The sequence below is a fragment of the Mus caroli genome, unplaced genomic scaffold (assembly GCF_978045245.1).
Source record: "Mus caroli unplaced genomic scaffold, Mus_caroli_1 scaffold_17, whole genome shotgun sequence".
Taxonomy (NCBI): domain Eukaryota; kingdom Metazoa; phylum Chordata; class Mammalia; order Rodentia; family Muridae; genus Mus; species Mus caroli.
Window position 1 is genome coordinate 32,719,999 of NW_028227272.1, and position 15,855 is coordinate 32,735,853.

Genomic DNA, 15,855 nt, shown 5'->3' on the forward strand with positions numbered 1-15,855 from the left:
GTCTAGGAGAAAATATTCACAAATCCAGAATATATAACTATTAAGATCCAAACATAAAACAAAGAGCATAATAAAACACAAGGAAACGATTCAAAGAGACTTTTTAAAAATTAAATAATGTTCTACAATACATTTCGACCATATTTTTTCCCATACCCCAGCTCCTTTCCACCTTCCTATCCACACAAAACTTTATGATCTTTCTCTCCCTCTCTCTCCCTCCCTCCCCAAAGTCCCCCAAAATCAAAACAAATAAACAAAAACAGTAAGACAAAAACAAAACAAACAAACAAACAGAAAACAAGAAATAAAACTCTACCAAAAAAAAAAAAAAAAAAACAAGCCAAAACCAACAAAACCAAACAAATTAAACCGGGAGACCTTTGCCACAACCACTCTGGGAAGCGCTATGGCAATTACTGCACAGGGGCCATTCCACGTGGAGGCATTATGGTGAAGTTTTAAATTTGCTCCTTTCACTGCGAAGCTTCAATTATCTTAGCGTATGAACTAATTAAGCTGTCAATAGACAGATTAACAGGAGAGAAGAAAGTAACAAATATTAATTTGCAGGAACACAAAGCCAGATGTAGAGTACAAGACTCAAAGAAGGGCTAGAGAGTGAAGCTTACTTATGTCCACAGAGCTAAACAAAGGAGAGGGAGTGGCTTCGGGAGGAAAGGGGCGTGGCTTCTGGAGGAAAGGGGCGTGGCTTCTGGAGGGACAGCTAAGCTTATCAGGCACTCAAAGAGCAAGGCACATCTGTCATTCAAATGAAGAAACTGCCACCTGAGGTGACACCTGCTTCTGGGAGCTCTCAGACCACCTCTCCCTCAGTGTCCTTTTTCTGTAAAATGAACTCTGCTCCTCAGAAGGGGATCTATCGTAGTGGTGGTGGAGGTGGTGGTGGTGGTGGTGGTGGGGTGAGGCACTCCTTAATCCCAGCACTTGGTAAGCAGAGGCAGGTGGATCTCTGTCAGGATGCGGCCAGTGGGGTCGACCGAGTGAGTTCCATGATAGCTACAGCTTCGCAGAGAAACCCCGTCTCAAAAACCAAACCAAACAAACCAAACCAAAAACTCAAAACAAACAAAAAGAGGGTCTATCAAGTTTACAAGCATGAATTTCCTTTTTAGATATAAATTTCTCTAAGAACTGTCAGCTTCTCAGAGTTAATGCTGTCTGCAGTTTCTCAGAATGGCCATTTTGCTCTATGACAAAGAAATGTATGATGGGGGTATCACGTTGTAGGGTCTCACGGTGTCTATCCAAGAGGGGATAAAAGCATATGCTCACCCAAAGACTTACACAAATGTTCAAAACAGTTTCGTTTTTTTTTTTTTTTTTTTTGGTTTTTTTCGAGACAGGGTTTCTCTGTGTAGCCCTGGCTGTCCTGGAACTCACTCTGTAGACCAGGCTGGCCTCGAACTCATGAATCCACCTGCCTCTGCCTCCCAAGTGCTGGGATTAAAGGCGTGCGCCACCACGCCCGGCTCAAAACAGTTTCATTTGTTAGAGTGAAAAACTACGCATGGGGTAAGTATCTGTCAATAGGTGACTGGAAGAAAACATTGTGGTTCATCCTTTGAATGGAATAATATGGAAATCAGTAATAAAAAGGAGTAAACCGCCAATACAGGTATTATGGATATGAAAACACTTATGCTGAGTAAAAGAAAGGTAAATGTTAATAGTATATACAGTAGGAATCCATTTATATATGATTCCAGAAAAATGGAACCAAGTTACAGTGCTAGAACCCAACCCATGATTGCCTGGGCAGGAAGATGGGGATGGAGGGGAGAAGGGAAGAAAGGAGGATGATGGGAATTTCATTATCTCTATGGTGTTGATGGTTGCATGGGTGTGCATGTATCAAAGTTTACTTCACACCTTAAATATGCAAAGCCATAGCTTAGTATGGCAGCACGGATCTGTAATTCCAGCACTGGGTAGGTTGAGGCAGGTAAGCCAGAATTTCATGGCCACCTCAGACACATACCACTTAAGGCAAACTTGAGTTACATGATACTCTATCTTAAAAGAAAACATACCCCAATAAAGCTGTTAAACTGTATGGGCTAGTGTGGAAGAGAACGCTGGTCACTAACTTACCTCCTAGAACAGTGGTTCTCAACCTGTGGGTCATGCCCCCTTTGGGTGTCAAATGACCCCTTCACTGGGGTCACATATCAGATACCCTGTATATTAGATATTTACATTATGATTCATAAACATATGGAATTAGTTATAAAGTAGCAATGAAAATAATTTTATGGTTGGGGGTCACCACAATATGAAGAACTGTATTAAAGGGTCACAGCATTAGGAAAGTTGAGACCCACTGTCCTAGAATCTCCTGTAACTATTGACCTGTCAGAAGTGAGTGGGCAGCTTTCTTCTTTCTTGGCCAGGTGTGATACAGTACAAGGTAGAGGTAAAGGAGACGACGCTGGAAAGTCTTTGCTGAGCACGTGGAAGAAGCAGAGAGGAAGGGCATGAACTTAGCATGCCTTATTCCAGCCTGGACCATGGTAGATGATGCGTGCAGTCTTGGCATTCATGTGTCCTGGAGAACCGAGGACCCAGGTTTCCATTGTTTCTCTAAAACAGTCTTGCAAATCTCCCCAGGAGTCTGTTGATTTTCCCAGTAGCTGCAAAAAGAAGAATTAAGCCTTCCCCTAATCTAGAGTATATCTGAATTCTGGACATTTGCGTTGGAGTCAAAATGCACTATTGCCCATCGCAGAAACTTGGGAGGAAGGAATCGATAGGTGTCCTGAGGAAGGGACAGGTGTCCTGAGGAAGGGACAGGTGTCCTAATGAAGGGACAGGCGTCAAGGGGGAAGGGATAGCTGTGCAGCCCTCTCCTGGCTCTAGAATAACTTGTTCTTAGAGACATCATGGGCATGCTTTTTATTTATTTTTATAACTTAACATTTTCCATTTATTCCTTGGCAATCTTATACATGTAGTTAATGTAGTTTGATCATATCTACCATTGTGTTCTCCTATCACTGCCCCCTGCCTCTGGACCACTCTTCCCTCCCTCCCTCCCCCCCTTCTCTCCCTCCCTCCATCCTTCCCTCCCTCCCTCCCTCCCTTCCTTTCTTCTTCCTTCCTTTCTTCCGTTCTAAGTGAGTTTAATTAAGGTTGCTTGCAGGAGCAAGGGTATGAGTATTTACTAGAGATGGGCAATTTGCCAGTGGCTACACCATGAAGAAAAAGACGATTCCCCATTCCCTAATAGCTATTATTGGCTCATGGCTCCTTAGCCAGGGGTGGGGACACATGTGCTCTATCCATTCGTTCTGGAATGTAGCATGTTTGATCTATTTTTAGAAATCACATGATTGATTGATTGAGTGAGCATGCGTGTGTGTGTGTGTGTGTGTGTGTGTGTGTGTGTGTGTGTGTAGGTCAGAGGAGAACTTCTAGGAGTTGATGCTTTCCCTCTACTGTGCTACCATGCAGGTCCCAGGGATCCCTCTCAGGTCGTTAGTCTTGGCAGGCACTTTCACCCTCTGAGCCATCGCACAGGCCTGACAGACTCTATCAAGGAGGAGGATTTACATTACAGGGACGCTATGGGAGTGCCGCTGAATGTGAGCAATGTTCTGGTTTGTAGAGGAAGGGAATTAATGGAAATTGGAAGTGGCAAGCAGAACACAGCCGTAGCCTCTTGTCTGGGGGAGAGAGGCAAGTCAGAATTAGGAAAGGAAGTTCTCAGTGTCCTGAATTCTCCCACATCTGTGAACCACATGCACTCCGAGCTCCGCTCCAGGGCTCAGAGGCAGACCCATGACCCTGGGCTTGGGGATTTCAGGCATATCATCTATTCCATGGCTGTGGGATATGTGGGGTGGGGCTGTGACATTTGCCTCACTGGAGCTTGGAGAAGCATAAGTGACTATGGAACATGACACAGCACGAAGTCTGGCCAACATGCGTCCCTGGCGCCTGGGAGAACCTACATGGGCTTGTTTGACCTAAGGGTGACTGCTGCTTCCTTGCAGCTAGCTACACAGCCTGGGCTCCAAAGCAGCTTCAGGCTCACCTGCTATTTAACCTTGGGCGCTTTGCTCCTCTTATGCAAAATGGAGCTAATAATAGATCCTGCTCTGGTTTGCTGCCAGGGCTGAAGCACAGGAAGTGCTTAGAACAGTATGGAGGCCGCGCCCTAAATGAGGAGGTCAGCGCAGGCGCCCTAAGTGAAGCTATGTTACTGAGCTCAGCAATAGGGTGAAGGCTTTCTCCCGCAGCCCGACTCACAGGTACATCCAAGAAACCAGGACAAACAGAATCTGCAGCTTCCAGAAAAATGTGCTGCGGTCAAAATTACCAGACACCTTAGCTTCTTTTGAGAGGACCAGAAAAGCCCACCCAGTAACTTATGCCCGTGAAACAGCTCTCTAAGACTCCAGCGGTGAGAAATGAGTCCCCCTTCACTTTCCCATCTCCACACAGCCAAACTGGGTTCGCCTCCTTGCCTCATCTCCTTACAGTGCCCCTTCTTGCCTTTTACTTACTGGGATTCAGAATATGTAGGATTTTATTTATTTATTTATTTATTTTTAATTATTTTTATACGTTTTGATTGTTTTCCCTGTCCCAGTTCCTCCCATATGCTTTCCACTTCTCTACCTATACAACTGACAGTTCTTTCTCCTCCCCTGCTCCAACCCCCTACAATCTCAGAAAACAAGGAGCCAGGCATAGTGGCACAGACCTTTAATCTCAGCACTTGGGGTGCAAAAGCAGGAGGATTTCTGTGAGTTGGAGGCCAGCCTGGTCTACATATTGAGTTGCAGGATATATATATATATATATATATATATATATATATATATATATATATGTAGGATATACTGGTGTATTATGTAGAGAGACCCTGTCTCATAATAAATTAATTAATTATTAAAAAAATCTGTCAAACAAGCAAAAAAATCAATAAGAAAACAAAAGTACACACACACACACATACTACCACCACCACCTACAACAACAACAACAACAACAAACAAGACATCATGGAATTAATTTTGTGTTGACCAATTACTCCTTAGTGTGGCGTGTGGTTGATATATCCAGTTGCTCTTCGTTAGAGAAAACTGATTTTCTTCTTAGTTAGGGATGGGTCTTTGTGCCCATTTCCCCTTCTCCGCTCTGGGATTTTTGTCTGGCTTGAGTTTGTGCAGGCCTTGTGCATATGCTGAGGTCTCTGTGAGTCTGTCTGTATATCATTCCTGTTGTGTCTGGAAGAAGCTGTTTCCTTGGAGTCAGCCATCACCTTGGGCTCTTACAGCCTCTTCTGCATAGCTCCCTAAGCCTTGAGAGGTAGGCTTCGATCAAAATATCCCAGTTAGGACTGAGTGCTCCAAAGTACTGGCAGGGTTTTAAAGAGCATCATGACCAGTGTTTTTTAAGGCAAAACGAGATAAAGGGATGAACCAGAGCCCATCCTTCCAGGTCACGTGACTATGAGACATGCAGAAAAACCGCAGCCAGGAGAGCCTAGTGTGTCACGTCCCCACCCCCTTTCCACAGGACAAATCTCTCAGGGCTGACTCCTGGAGCCTAACAGGGCTGGAGAATCAATGTGGGGATACAGGGATTCTCAAAGCCTTTATAGCTGAGCTAAGCAATTCTCCGAGGAAGGTTTTCAAAGGAAACCATTAGTAGCTAGGCTAAGGATAAATATATGACCATATTCCTCAGAATGCAGCTCCTCTGGGATGAAGTTGTGCCCAGAAATAGACTGTAATATTTTAAGTCACACGTTTCTCTTGTCAATTGGAAAATGCTCAGGAACTAATATAAAGATACAAGTATGGTGTGTGTTGTACTAAAACTGTATGGCAAGAAGGGAAGAAAGCGCACACCTGTGGTTTCAAACTCTCAATACTTGAGTAACGCTTTATAATGGGTGGGGGGAGCCAAAAAGATCGGGACCAGAATTCTCCCTCCTGTGTGACCTTGGAGAGATACATCTTGTGCTCATCCAAGCAGGAGTGGATGCTGACCTGAGGGTGGAAGGAAAGATGAGAGCAAACCGCTCGCACACCTTTAATCCCAGCACTTGGGAGGCAGAGGCAGGAGGATTTCTGAGTTTGAGGCCAGCCTGGTTGACAGAGTGAGTTCCAGGATAACCAGGGCTATACAGAGAAACCCTGTCTCAAAAACCAAAAAAAAAAAAACAAAAAACAAAAAAACAGAGAGAGAGAGAGAGAAGCACACTTTCAAATGCTTTGTGGCCACTACTCCGCCATCCCAAAACCCACGTGGCAGGAGCCTAGGTGAAGGAGGAGTCTCCTTCTCCAGAACGGAGCTCGCTCGCTCTCTCAGGAGCAAACTCTGCGGGGTTAATACACTGTGCCTTATGAGCAGACTCAAGATCCAGAATGAGCACTGTGATGGGAGTAGACAAGCCCTGTGGGCAGACTCCAGGAGGTACAGGGAAGAGGGACCGTTTGAAGGTAAATCAGGAAGACTGCATCAATTCTTCTGGGGAAAAAAATCCTGCTTGGCTGTGGGGATCAATAGCAAGGGTGGCCCCTATCCAAGGCTGAACAGTTAGGCATTGCACAGATGTTCTGAAGTGATATGTATGTCATGCATGCGTGTATATGCATGTGTAATATATATGTGTAGGGTGTCTTTACGTGTATGTGTGTGTATGCATGTGTGTATGTACATGCATGTATGTGTGTGTTTCTCTATATATGTATGTTTATGTGTTTGTGTGTATGTATTGTATATATGTATTTGTGTGTGTGTAAGTATGTGTATATATATATGTGTATACATGTGTGTTTGTATATATGCATGTATGTGTTTGTGTGTGTATATGTGCATGCATTTGTGTGTGTGTGGTTGTTGTGGTTATTGAGACTCCAGCCTAGCACCTTGCAGGTTTGCACTTGCTAGTCATCTTTCAGACCCCTGGGTAGCCTTCTGATAGTTCTTGTTACAGATGTGCATGCATGGGAACCCTCTCTTAGTGGCTTTCCCTGCTGTCTGTCAAGATTTGACATACACGGTGACATTTTGATTCTGACACTCTGCACACATCTGAGGTCAACGTGATCTTCTTCCTTTGTGATTTTAACTATACTCCTTGGTGGACGAGGGCCGGTGAGCCCCAAAGATAGAACAGAAGGGATTCTCCAGATTTGGGGCTCACAGTGGGGGAGCTGGAGCCGCTCATTTCCTCTGTTCCCAGTTTGTGTTTCTCCCACCACATCTTGCTGCCTGAATGTTCAGGGAGCTTTGGCTCTACTTCTCCTCCTACCATTTGGAGTTTGGTTAAAAACAACATTCGTGGACCACGTTATCGCAAGTGCTTTCAGGACGCAGATCCACAGAGCAGACAGCGATACTGTCAACATGACCATATTTCCTAAGCGAACAGGGAGTTGCCATCCCGAAGTGCATTTTCCAAAGTTGCAGGGGACCTGTTCGGAAGCTTGGCTCGGTGAGCGATGACCAGAACCCCTGCTCTGAACTGAGCGCTTGAAACCATAGAACATTTAATTACCACATTGGCAAAGCAGTACACATCACCATCTCCACAATGTAACAGCGCAGGGATTTTAAATGCACCCTTAGTTTTCAGAATTTTCAATATTCACAAGGTGTAAAATGAAGCAGCATTTTAAAGAAAGTGCTTTGCCAAGGCACAGTTCCTTAAAAAAAAAAATCCAACTGAAAGGAAGAAAAATTGCATGTGAACAATATTTATCAGTGCCTACAGTTGACATTAACTATGGTTTTCTATAAAACAACTCAAGCCATCAACATTCCCTTATGAAAGTATACTTGGCCGGAAAACAAAAATCTAGAAACCACAAATATTACAAAAGCAAAGTGCAAAAAAAAGATGTTTTTATTAAAATATCGAACAATCTTTTCATGGTGAGAATACTTAAAACACACAGAACATTTCAAAGTTGTGTGCACCATCAAAGAAATTCACCACAAACATCCCTCAGTACACAGACCCATTAGTGGCAGGGCCTGTGTACTTGATTCCTGGGCACCAAGTCTCCACAAGGCAGGGGCCAATCTCCCTCTCTGCACCCATTCATTTCCTATTGCACCATCTTTCACCCTGCACCAGTGAAGTTTGCGCCAGACACACAGAACGGGATGTTGCCATTCTAAATCAGGTCTTAGAGCTGGAACCAATATAGAGAGATGAACGTCAAACCTCTGGGATAGTACTGACCCTTCGTTTTGCTTAGATCCTATCCATAGGGAGTCTAGCATGGCTGCTATATACTGTGCAACAGTCCTTAGAATGGAACCAGGGCCCCAGTGGGAAGGGACTGTTCTTTCCACCCAGAGTCAGGGGCTTCAAGGCAGCCAGGAGCACAGAGAAGGGATGAATGGCTTGGAAAAGCGGGGAGGAAACCCAGCCACATTTTGCCTCTGCTTTCCAGAGCCTGCTTTCACCATAACACACGCCTCCAAAACTCTCCCTGGGCTGGGCAGACATCCTAACAAATACATCTACATGACTGGTTTATGGTTTATTTTGCTAACTTGTGAAGCTACTGGGAATTGAACCCACAACCTTACAAATGCTAAGCATACCCTCTACCTCTGAGCTCTTCTCAAACCCTTAGGACCTGGCTTCTAGCTCAATGATGTCCCCTGGGGTCTCAGCTCACGAGCCTCCTCCCTCCATCTCTGCTTCTTCTGCTAGAAGGCTCCTCTGGCCTTGATCCAATGCCTGGCTGCGCACTGGCAGCTCTGAGCTCTCTGGAAGCTTGTTAGAGTTCCCCCCAAACCTTCCACCTCTTTTCAAGCCACGGAAACAGATTTCTCTGCTTTTCCCTTCCAAGGCCACCCGGGAGCAGTTTTTACTCCACGAAGGTCGCAGACATTGACTAGTTACAAGCATGGATTTTTAACGGCTTAAGAAAATAGGATTTAGAATATATTTTCCCAAGAGAGAAACATCTCCTATAGAAACCAGGGCAGGGATGGAGATGAGTCACACGGTTTCCAATAGTCCTTTGGGGTGCCTGTTGGTTTTCAGTTACAGGGTTTGTCTGTTTGTTGTTATGAATAGGCTTATTGGAATACAAATCTCTGCAAGGGCCAAGACGCCAGAGGCATCTCTGTGCACCCTCTGTGTTTAGCCCAGTGGCCACCATATAGCAGGAGCCAAATATATGCTGCATTCCTGGATGCAGAGCCTGCTGGCCTGATGCTTTTCTTTCTTCTAAAAGCCTTTACGGGATCTGCCTCCTCCAGCATTTAACATCGGCTGTGACGAACCCCACGCCTGACTTTAGAGTGTTCTGTTCTGTCTACATTGTGTTAGAAAGTGGATGGGAAGATCCCAGTCCTGCTTTAAGAGGAGAGTAGCTTATGGGGAGACACATTAAAGTGTGAACCACCATGCATTTCAGGACTCAGATAAGAAAGAACTTCCTGGTGCAGGAATATTGATGAGCACATAACTGAGAAAGCCAGCATCAGCTTCATTAGTGTAACCTTTCCCCAATTACACAGAAGGACAATTCCAGATGACTGAATGCAGCCCAGTTTCCTGAGGTTTGTGGAGAGATGTTAAACCGGAGCAAACACGGCAAAAAGGACATCTCTGTTCTGAGACAGAAGACGATGTAGGACTGAGACAACAATTGATTTTATTTTTCCCTCTTGAGAAGGACATGCGAAGTTACAAAAGACTTTTGGGTTTGGAGTTGGAGGCTGGGGTCTTTCAGAACACAGCAAGGATTTGGGGAGGGGGACTTATGGCCAAAGACAGTAGGGTTTGTGGGAGAGGGGTGCGTCCACTGGAGACTCTGTGTAGCTTTTTTCTCAGCACTAACTCAGGAAGAGCAATGTGAATCACTGAGTTCTGAGACATGCTGACCCTCACACCACAGCCAGCACGAGTCAGCCAGATTCCCTGAGCTGCCCCATCCTGGTCAAGGCAGGGATCCTGAAGGGCCTCATGAGGCTTCTCCTAGGCACTTTTTCTGAGTCACAGTTGGAGACAGATGCACTCGGTTGTGAGTAGACCAACCGAGTGACTTTGTTGGGAACCGGTGGATGTGTTTTAGGTGGATGGTGACAGGATTTCCCTACCACATAATTTTCATCAGCTTCTAAAAGGGTGTACTTCTGGTGGGAGGGAAGCAAGCCTGGGTTTATAGGGACATCTGTGGTAAATAATTCTCTGTGGGAACTAAGGTCTTTTATTTCCTTTTTTTAAAAACTTTATGTTTTGGCAAAGGCTCGGGAGCCAGGGACTAGCTAGCTGTGCACCCTGGAAAGTTCCCTGAAAGAAGGAGATCTGAAGGGCTGCTGTGGTCTCTGGTCCTGAAAGAAACACCTTCCTATCTGGAGGCTGATTTCCTGGCTGTGTGTATGCTTGGACATCCTTCCTTTCAATGCTAGCCTTTGTTAAAATCCGATTTCCCTTAGAAAGGAGACTCCGCAGACTTCAGAGTACCTGCTCTTAGTATGTCTACAGTTACGTTCTGCAGGAACTGTTAGTGCCGACAGCTTCATTTTCCCAAAGAAACCACGGGATTCCCCAGCTTGGAAACCCATGGAAGGGTTAGATTCCTCAGGCCCATGTTGATTCTGTGCTCCCCAACCTCCAACCAGTGTCTTACTCACAGTAGAACAGCCTCTTCTTAGAATTAGAAAACAGAATAGCCTTTTCTTGAAATCAATGACATTCCTAGCAAAAAAGTAGCACCCATATTGAGCATCTATGAGAACCTCAAATGACTAAAGAGTTGGAACGTTACAGATCTGGGGCCAAATTCCCTTGGCCTGTCTCAGCCACTCCAGTCGTTCATCAGCTACTTCTGTGCTTGCCCTAACATCTGTCAATAGCGGGTAAATCCTTTTGGAATGCACTGGCAAACACCTCATTAATCTAAAGGCTAAGAATGTTATCAGATGGCGACTGAGGCCCACAGCACGAATGTCCCCACTTTACCTTCTTTATAACCTGCCTATTCGACCTTTCCACCAATGTACTTAAGAAGTGTCTCAGAGGCTCAACAGTTAAGAGCCCTTGCTGTTTCTGCAGAGGACCTGAGTACGCACGCACGCACGCACGCATGCACGCACGCACGCACATGCAGTATTTCTTAATAAAAAGTATTTTGAAGTATCTTGACATATGACTTCATTTGTTACTACAGTTACCAAAAACACTATGTGAAACTGTCACCGTATTTTACAGTATTTGTGGTAACCCAAATCCGTGCTCCTAGGCCAGTGGGTCTCAACCTATGGGTTATGAGTTCCCTTGGGGGGACTCGTATCAGACATCCTGCATATCAGATATTTAGATTATTGTTTTTAACAGTATCAAAATTACAGTTATGAAGTAGCAACAAAATTATTTTGTGGTTGAGGGTCACCACAACATGAGGAACTAAAGGAAGGCTGAGAACTGTAGGGTGGGGGGATCCCAAACCTGCTCTGCCCCAGGGCAGGTCTGCTCAGGGTGGCGGTGGGAGTTGACTGCACTTACCCCACTCTGTGGCCGGGTGGGTGTTGGGTGGTAGAGAAGCCCGGGGGTACCACTCTGGGAGTAGGAAAGCACAGTCTGAGGTGAGGGACAGCTGCAGTTGGCTCAGGGGGTCCCTGGGCCTGCGAAGAAGGCTGGGGCCTTGGAGTTCCCAGGCTCTTGGACACCCAGGCACCCTGGAAGTCACAGAAGAGCTGAGAACTGAATCTGGGTCCTTGGGCTGGATCTGGGGCCAGGGTCAGAGTGGAAAGGGGAGCTCTGGCTGTTCCCTGGGGAGAGTTCTTGGCTTGACAGCAGGCTTGGGCTTGGTGGGATCCTGGTGGTGGCAGTCAGTCGTGATTGGGAGCTCAGCAAGGCGGCCTTCTACAGGAGACTAGATGGCAGCTCAATAGGCAAAGGCCTTCTCCATGGCTCTCCATGGCAGATCCCAATGAAAAGAGGCAATCCATGGTTTTAAGGCATTTATTGTCATGTCAGAAGGTGGATGTGTAAAACCTACTTCTCAGGGCAGGCCTGAGGTTAAATACTTTTTACAGGGAGGAGTGTCTGGTGAGGAAAGCTTATTGGCTAAGCCTTTTAATGAGGATTAAAACAGAGATCTCTGTCTTGAGCCTACATGACCTGTGATCACATCTCTTTTCCTTATCTACGTGTGGAAGAGCTTGGGGCACTGCCCTTAGTGACTGATGGCCACACATCTGTGGGAGGCTACGGATAGTGACAGAGGCCTGGTGCCCAGGAGCAGGCAAAGCTCCTACCACCCCTTCAGGGTCTCCGGGGCTTCTAGCAGGGATCAGGCTGCCTTTCACAGTCCCACAGAGAACCAGTTACACATGGTCACCTACATGTAAGAATAGTTCCAAACTCCACCATCTCTTATTCCTTTCGAAGTGAGAGCTGTGGGCTTTTGTGTCCACAAAATTGACACATTAAACTATGGTTGATATGAGAAGATATTTGGGCTTTGTGATGTATGATTATGTATTTGGGAAATACATTGTTTCCTTGTAATTGTTAGTTTAGGAGAGATTTTTTTCTCTCCTTTTTCCTTTTCTGTTCTTTCCTTTTAAAAAAAATGTACTTTTACTATTTAAGCCTGTGTGTTAGCATATGCGCTTATGTATGGGTGCCTGCAGAGCCAGGTGCCCTGGAGGTGGAGTTATGGGCACTTGTGAACTGTCAGGCATGGGTGCTGAGAACTCAGCATGGGTTCTCTGCCAAAAACAATACAAGGTTCTAAGTGATGGTCTCTCTGGCTCCCTCTCTCTTCCCCCTTCTTTACTGTCCTTCTAGCTATGTACTGTATCCACAAGCGCACTCTGTAGACAGAGTGAATGAGAGCATCAGTGGCCGAAAGGCCATGGTAACATTCTGGCATCTCCAACAGGCCACAAACAGGGCCTTGTGTCTGGTTTGTCTGCAAGTGCAAAGGGTAAACTGGGAGTACGGAAACAAAGGCAGAAGACCCACCGAGCCCTAACTGGGGCATCTCTGCCACGTGGCTCCTTCAAAGCTCAAGGGCACTTCAAGCCTCTGTCTGCTTAGAGGATTTCAGCCTTACAGAGAGACCATCATCAGAGCCAAGCATCTCTCAGTGACTTGGTGCCAGAACTCTAGAGACACACATCAAGGATCAGCCTTCCCGTTGGATCAGATGGTTTGGTTTCTGCAGCTACAAGCTCAGGCCACCTCACCATGAATCAAACCACAGGATAGGAACCTGCCGAGGACAACTCCGGGGAGCAAATGCAATACGTCTACCTGTCTGCCGGGTGCTATCTCAACATCAGGTGGCAGACTTTCTCTTATTGCATTTGATAAACTTAATAAATCCTGCAATCATATAGTAAGTCCTTTGGGAAGATAAACAGCACCCGAAGCTTATCTCCTACCACAGACACCAGAGAGCCTCCTCTTCTTGCTGCTAGTGAGTGCAGCACAGTATTTCATGTGTTCAGGGTCGGGTGTGTGGGGAGAGAGCGCCAGTAAATTCTATAGACGATGCCTCAGTCATCTCCAAGGCTGACTATGTACAGATTGGGATTTTGGAAGCAGATGAAAGCCCTGGGAACATCACTCTCTACCCCACATTTTAGAGATGTGTATAAATGAGAAATGGATTGCTTAAGGTCAGACAGCTTACGTCACTAGGCCTTGTGTGAGAGCCAGAAGCGTGAGGGCATGTTCCCTGTGTCCTCTCTAGTCTGGGTCATGAGGAGACAGTGAGGCCAGCTCTCTACTGCCAGCTATAACTTCACACAGCTTGCTTCTAAGCAGGGTCAGAAATAGTTTAAAAAATGCACCAGAAAGGAATAAGCTTCATGGAAGGGAAGACCAGAGAGAAAGTTATCCAAGCTGGACCTGCTGTAATTTGTATGTCTTCTCAGGTACTCAGAAGGCTGAGGCAGGAGCATTTCAAGTTCAAGGCCAGCTTGAGCATCTTACTGAGAAGTGGTCTGGAAAAATGGGCTGGGTATAGGTCAATGGCATGGCCTTGCCCGGCACGTATGAAGCTCTCCATTTGGCCTGTAGATCTCTCTCTCTCTCTCTCTCTCTCTCTCTCTCTCTCTCTCTCTCTCTCTCTCTCTCTCACACACACACACACACACACACACACACACACACACGGAAGGAGTCAGGCTCTTGTAGCTAAGGAATGTAACAAGCAAAGGGTGAGGATTACCAGAACTGCAGTGAGCTATTATTTCTAAAACACAGGATGCCACAACCTTCCTCTTTCAGCATTCTGTTCTCAGCTGTACTGAATGCCTCTGCAGAGACAAAGGAGCCAGGAAAGCCCTGTGAGGAAGAGCAGCTTGGATTTGGGGGTGGTCATTCACACTCTTTCACAGTGTCAGATCTCAGTTGAGGGAGTAGTAATAGGAACTGTTTTCTCTGTAAGAAAACAGGAGCCTGCATACTAGAATCTACATTACAATCTCAGAACATGCTAGAGTGTATTGGTTTGGAACCAGCTGAATTGAAAGACCTATGCTAACTACTGCTTCTTTGAAGAGAGACACATCCATGATGTGAGAAGTCATTTCTCAGATGACTGGATTTGTTTCCAAAAATATTTATGTAAACACATAGATAGGGTTTCACTATGTAGCCCTGGATGGCCTTCAACTTGCTTTGGAGACCAGGCTGGCCTTGAACTCACAGAGATCCATCTGCCTCTGCCACCCTAGTGTTGGGGCTAAAGATGTGTGCCACTACGGTCAGCTTAACAGACTGACTCAGGCAAACAGAACTGCAAACAGAACAGACGTTATCCGTCTACATCAATGCTCTTGCAGCATTGATGGCAGGTATTTGTTTTAAAGTTGCTCCCAATCTGTTGGGTGTTTTCAGTAAGTGATTACAACACACACGTACTGGGCCAGAGGCATGGAAGAGAACATAACCTAATCTGATTTCGTGGAAAAATCCAAGCCATAGTAAAGTTGGTTACAGTGTTCTCTTTGAGGCAGACTAAACTGAAAACAGGCCGTGTACACAGTAGGACAGCAGATGGGTGCATAGCCTCAAATGATTAATTTAGTGGCAAGGTATGCTAAAAGTTTAGTCTTTTGGAGGTCAATATATATTTTTCAAAAAAATGCATCTTTTTAACTCTGCACTCTTTCCCTGGGTTTTTGTTTTTGTTTGTTTATGGTCAGACATTCGTGTGTTTCTTTAAAACATTTTTTTTAAAAACCAAGAAAAAATGTATTTAAAAAAAAAATTACATAGACCCTGACCACTTGTGAAGAGAATGCAGGTCTCAGAGTCCAGGATCGGTTCGAATCCAGCCAGACCACTTTCCTTCACGAGGATCTCTGCTTGCTTATTTGTAAACAGAGAAGGTTGAATGAGATCATGTTTTATCCCATAGTCCTCTGAATAAGTGGAAAGGCAAGCCAAGGCAGACAGACGTCAGTTAATAATTACAGTTGTTTAAAAGGAGTATTGATTTCTAATACTAAGGTACATCAAGGGGGTCTCTAAGTCTAAGGATGGCCGAGATGCCTCTACATGTCTGAGTTCTCTGACGCATGCTCTTGATGGTACTACAAAAACCCACTGTAATCTCTGTTCTAGAATATTCCACCATCCTCCTGTATTATCTTTCCTATCAGACTAGCAAACTGTTGGCACAGATAAGCTATATCTCATCCCCTGCTATATGGTTATAATAAACTGTATCTTTTCTCTATTTCTAAACCTGCTCAAATGTTTTTTTTTTTTTGTTTTGTTTTTTTTTTTTTTACAGTTTTTTATTTTAATGTGACAGGGTTTTTCCTGGTTTTGGTGCCCAGGGCTGAACCCAGGGCTTTGTGCACCCTGGGCAAGTGCTTACCACA